Here is a 6,114-nt window from a genome sequence, read left to right on the forward strand (position 1 = left end):
TTGATGATTCCATTGATTTAACCTTTGAATTTCATTATCTGTGTTAAGTACAACTGAAACATGCGCCTTAAGTACTCATTGGCAACATTTATTTTTATCTTAAGTACTTATGACTGACTGACTGCCTTTCGAATAGATAACGATTAATGAGCATGTCAAGTTTGGCCACATTGCATATGAAAATTAGAACATGTGAAAACTTTATCAATGCATAAATCGAACTGAGCAATACTCTGTCAGAAGAGTCTTTCCATGGCGATATCTTTTGTATTCTAAGCTGAGGAAATATCGCTTCTTGTTTCTTAGGGTTCGGGATGTTCGTTAATAAATCAGGCAATCAAAGAAGGCAAACAGTTTTATACATGGAAACAAAGTATAGCTTTTGTTTTTCGATTCCAATCAAATGCATAATTTACTCATTTTTGATGAGCCTCCGATCCTCCGTTGATATAAGTTGCTAAGCTACAGCAACAGCATATTAGCTGTAAAAAGCTATTGCATACATTTTAGAGCTCTGATTACTAAATTGCTTTTAATATATTTGTGTCCATAATCTTATAAATGTTTCAATTCCCTTCTGAGTATCATTTAAATTTTTGTCTTTAAACTGGGCAACGGCGATAATTTTCGATTATTTTCCTTACAATGGAAAACAAAGTGGATTCGTGTTATATGACTCACAAAATTATAAAAATAATGTATGGTAATCAGCTAAAGTTTCAGCTAAGCCAGTTCAAAATTTTAAATTAATTCAATGTTCTTGAAAGTCCAAATGACACGCCGCCTGGACTTAGTAAATGCGAGCAGTAACCGCCTTTTGCATGCGCTTAATTTATTTGCTAATTTTATGTTAAACATGTAACTCATTTAAAGCCCGTGTGTGTGTGTGTATGAGCCAATAAAATGACCGTCGACGTGTTTTATTTGCTTTACAGTATTATTTTGTATTTTTGTTTTTGTACGCGGCTGCCGCTTGCCACATGCCACTCGCCGTTTGCTGCATGCGCTGTTTGAGTTCAATTTGTTTGGAATTTTACGTTGGGCGTCTTAGATAATTTCCAGCGAAACACACACATATACACGCCAATTTAACGCTTGGGTTCGCTTTTAGAAAAATTTGTTGTGCAACGTTGATTTATGCAAAGCTCCGCTGAGATAACGCATGGGGGCTCGCCGCTTCCTGCGCTAGTACACAAAAATATCCTTGGTCTAAATGCCCGCACCTGAGACCTCGAACCTCCCTTTGTTCTGACCATGTTGCCGTTGATAATGTTCCTGTTTCTGTTCCTGTTTGTTGTGTTTTGTTGGCTTTTGTTTCGCTTTGATTGTTATCACGATGTGTTAACGAGAACTGCGGCTGCTAGTTTCGCGTTTTGTTTATACGAATTTGTGTGCCGGTGTGTGTATGTGTGTGTGTGTGGTGGTAGTGTGTCTCTATGAAACGTGTGCCTATGATGCTTGTGTTCCCTTGTAAGCAAACAGTACCCTCATCATAATCGCCATCATTATCATCAACAGCATTGCCACAGACTGTTTGTTTAACATTGCCCATCCGTAAAGTGATCTTTGGAGGCACGCTCACATATTAAACATACTTGACAAAAGCTGCTCAGCTGGAGTGTTTTGTGCGTGTCTACTTATGCCTAAGAGTTTCTGCCAGAGGCAGATAATGCTTTACCCATTTACAGATGGCACACATCTTTAAAATGTACTCAACGGGACTTTCAGCTTTAGCAAGACCTCAGTGAGCCGCAAGCTTTACGTCTGAGATTTAATTTGTATTTGTATTTTGTATTATAAGTAGTTGGTCAGCAATAAGTGTCAGAACAGGGATCGATAGAGGATGAAGAAGAATCTAGTTTTGATTTGGAGTAAGGCGTTAGCAAGTATGCTCCTAGGATTAAATTAATACAATAAAATGAAGCTCCAAGCTATCTATGAATATGCAGGCGAATAGGTATGAACAACATATAATTTGACTTTAAGTAAGAGAAAAAAAATATCTGCTTTGCAATCCAAAGCTTAAATTCCAAATAAATACACCATTTTTTTTATTGAATTAAATGCAATCGAGTGCCCTTCATGCTAAATGTCCATGGCACTTGGCGAGAGCAATTCACGCAGCAAATTGGTGCATGAAGTGCGTCTGCTGCGGCTGCAAAAAGTGCATTGGAACGCAATTAAAACTGGGGCAATTTCAACAATTTATGGACACGAACTTAATGACAATGCGGTGGTAATTATCCCGGGCGCTAAATCACAGCTAGTTTCGTGTTAAATTGTGTGCTGCCTTAAATGCCACGCCCAAATAATTAGATACAGCAGCAACAAGAAATGAATAAATAAAATAAAAAGAAGAACATTTTTAGCTGCTACATTTGGTGCTCAATTCACACACACAGACACACACTTATACACGCACCCTAATAGCCACGCACACTCAGGCAAAGCCGTAGATACACGCATAGAGCACACAATAGACAGCAGAGCGAAGCAGTGAAGGAAGCGCTGCTGGCGCTCGTGCACATTCTGTGTAAGTAATTTGCATACCGGATCAATCTTGAAAAATTAATGGCTTCCCAGACAGATAATGGTAGACCACACACGCAGAGGCACGCAGAAGGAAGCCGGGCCAACGAAACGACGACGGAGTCGACGCCACAATCAGAGACAGCGGCAGCAACAGCGGCAGCGAAGCGTGTGGCGTTCTTGGCTGAGAGCAAATTCTAAAATATTACGTATACGCAACGTTGTTGCGTCTCTCTGCGGTTTTCAGCAATATTACGTAGCAACCACAGTGCGCCGCCATCGTCGTCGTCAACGTCACAGACGACGGGCTACGACAATGTCGAGTAGCATGGCAACATGTGACTTGCTCTTGGCTCGTGGTTACCATTTTGTGGGCGTGGGCCTTTGCCTTGGATAGTCGGAAATAAAGCACCCATGTGTCAGCGCTGACTCGCACTGAATGGGCAGGCAACGTTCCATGCTTTCCTTCCTTTTAGGCACGGCACGGCATGGCACGGCGTAAATCTTAATCCTCACGCGCTTGGCTGGCAACGCTGGCGACACTAAACAACAACCACAACAACCACAACAACAACAACAACAACATCAGGCGCATTAATAACTGGAGATAAGGGATCTTAGGCCTGAAATGTAGCACTTCGAACGCAACTCCCCATAGAGGTTGCTAGACTCTGCTTTTAAACTTATGAAATACAACACTAATAGAGCACATACAAATTGTTTAATATAATAACTGTAATCTAAATTGAGCTTACTTTTTGATAAAAGCCAAGTTTTAGCCAGAATGAGCCCAAAATGTCATGAGCATGGCGATTAAAGTTAGCCCAACAATCTATATATGTAAGAGTTTTGACACACTCACGGATATATCATCACCGCATGGTTCAAAGTGTAATAGATAGAGGCTGACATTTTTGTCTGCGTTTACCTTAATTGTGGTTGGACATTAAGTTGTGAAAAGTCCAATCAACGTTATGGACGTAGGTTCCCATTGTCTGGCTTCGAACTTACATTTCAAAATCTCTGTGATTGAGAGGTGTCTCACACTTTTCGTGAAAGGCTTGTGAGCGAAAGTGTAATTTTTGCCTGTATGCTAACTTTCAAATATGTTCACCATACAAAATAGAATTCAACTAAAACTACATTTAATTTAAAAAGCCGCAAGTCATAAATATATGAGCACAGTTTTTTCATTGAATATGTATATTCTAACTAGAAACAATATATATTATGCATTAGGAGCTTCAAGTAAATAATTGTGAGTTTGTTTGTGCATAACAGAAGAAAAATGAAATTGTGAAATTGTGCATTGTTTTGCCGCAAGACGCAAGGAACTAAACTCTTGGGCGTATTTCAAATCCATCTCTCGCACATTCCACTCAAAGTGTAAAGTTGAAAAAACTTTGGATGCGAAACTGCAATAGCCCAACTTTGGGATGTGCACTCCGCCCAATGCTCAATTAACATTTCAGCTATAAATTCTGCAATGCCGCCTACCGCACTTGCAAGTGCTCTGCCCCTCACAACTCACCGCCGCTGCATTTGCGCAGATAACTCATCAGACTAAGGCAAACAGATTCATCTAAACTCCGCTAGCCACTTTCATTTTGGGCTGGGGAATGGAGCTGATGCTGCGACACACACAAAACTTTCCACATAAATTCTGCGCAATTTATTCATGGAAAAAAGGGACAAAAAAAAAAAAAATTCGACTCAAGCAAAGGTGCGTTGCCCGGTGACTTGGACTTGCAAACAGTTCCCCAGTTCCTCAGTTCCTCAGTTCTCGGTGGCTCTTCAAACTTTTGCCGAGAAGGCGAAAAAGACGTAGCAGCAGTGACAACGACAGCGACAAGGACAACGGAAAAGGAAAAGGGAAACGGGAATCGGGAGACTCAGTTGTAGCAAGATTGATATAAGACTTTTATATTCAGGCATTTCGCAAGCTTATTCCACGAGATAAACAACTACACAGAGCATAAAAGTTAAAAATATGCTAATGTGTTGGGTGCTGCCGACTGATAAAAATAAGATAGAGAGAGAGAGAGAGAGAGAGGGAGAAAGAGAGGGAGAGCTGCCAAAGGGATGGACAGTGGTCCTTTAGGCAGTGTCTAAGCCGCTTAGCAACAAATTAGATGCCAGGCAATTAGTTAAAGTCATGGCTCGTAGCGCTCAAGTCGTAAACCCCGACCAAAAGTTTTCAATTTGCTGAAGCAAAAAAGTGGCAGCAGGCAGGCACTTCACCTACTTTACGCTTGTTGGATTTAATTTTATTGTGACATAACCTTTTCGCTGCCAGGATATGGCTGCAGGATGCCGCAACGCGCTGCTCAGCTGTTGCTTCAAGTCGACGACTCGACGACTCGACGACGCGTCGTCTGCTGCTGCAGTAAAACTTATTTTATAGCGCGCTTATCATTAATTTTATGTGAATGCGGCAACTGTGCGACATTAGCGGTAATTGGCAACAGCAGCCAGTTGACGCAACAGATAGACAGACAGGGAGGCAGGCGGACAAACAACAACAGCCAGAGCAAAAGTCAATTTGTCACTTTGTTGATTGCGCATACGACGCGTTAGCCGCATGTCGCCTACAATTCGAAACCGTGCAGAATTCAGCATTTTCTTTTCTCGCAGACCTTGCCACTGCATTCACGCATTTTAATTGAACTGCACGCAAATTGCCCGGGCAAATGCAATACGAACAACAACAGCAAACAACTGCAACTGCAACTGCCACCTCGAGGCGGAAATTGCATTGCAGCTCAACCGCAACTGCTGCTGCCGCTCATTAAGGAATTTCAATAAACGACCAGCATTGGCATAGATCAAGTGATGCCACCTTCCGCTGCAATTGATGCTCCATCAATGCCACCAGCCCACCCAGCCCAGCGGACTCTCCGCGCCGCTGACGATGATTGGCGGGTGTGCGTGACGCACGTTGTGGTTGCGGCCCCGCTGACTTCCATTTTCATTTGCATCGCCGTCCGAGTTTTGGGGCATCATTTTGTTGCTTTATGACAAATGCGTTTGTGTCTGCCGTTGCTAATGACATCACGTGCTGCTCAACTAACACATCAGCTAACAGGCCCTGCCCCCCTCTCTTTCTCTCTCTCTGTTCCCTGATAGATTTTGACTGTCATCAATGTGCGCGGCATGGCCCATAAACAAAATACGTCAACTATCTGTCTTTCTGTCGTTCTGCCTCGTGTCGCGTGTCCTGTGGCTTGCACACCCCCCTCCCCACTCCTGCTACCCATCTGCCTCTCGGTCTGTCATGTTGTTGACAGCACTGCTCAAATGTTTGTGTAGAACTCATCAGGACGACCGCCCAATCGAAGTATCCCCTGGGATATTTCATTAGATGCCTTACTCGCGAGTTACATCCATATACATATGTATGTACATTCCCATACATATATGTCTCTGTGAGTCTTGGTAAGTTCATACAGCGAGTACAAATATAAACAACATTGTAAGCGGACATGTTCATAAACCAAGCAGATGCTTTCCTGACATTGACGACCTCTTCGCCTGCCCATTTGTGAGTTTGAGCTCTTTTGAGCTTGTCAGCGTGCTCCCTATTCA

At 42.5% G+C, this 6,114-nt stretch overlaps 1 long non-coding RNA gene across 1 annotated transcript; it reads left to right on the plus strand.

The window, feature by feature from the left end:
* Positions 1-1,807: 1,807 nt before the first annotated feature.
* Positions 1,808-3,320, plus strand: LOC116651686 (uncharacterized). Its single transcript, XR_004304720.2, has 3 exons — positions 1,808-1,957; positions 2,022-2,533; positions 2,584-3,320. It is a non-coding gene; the product is annotated as an uncharacterized lncRNA (long non-coding RNA).
* Positions 3,321-6,114: the final 2,794 nt, after the last annotated feature.

Source organism: Drosophila virilis, chromosome 4, assembly GCF_030788295.1.
Source record: "Drosophila virilis strain 15010-1051.87 chromosome 4, Dvir_AGI_RSII-ME, whole genome shotgun sequence".
Lineage (NCBI taxonomy): Eukaryota > Metazoa > Arthropoda > Insecta > Diptera > Drosophilidae > Drosophila > Drosophila virilis.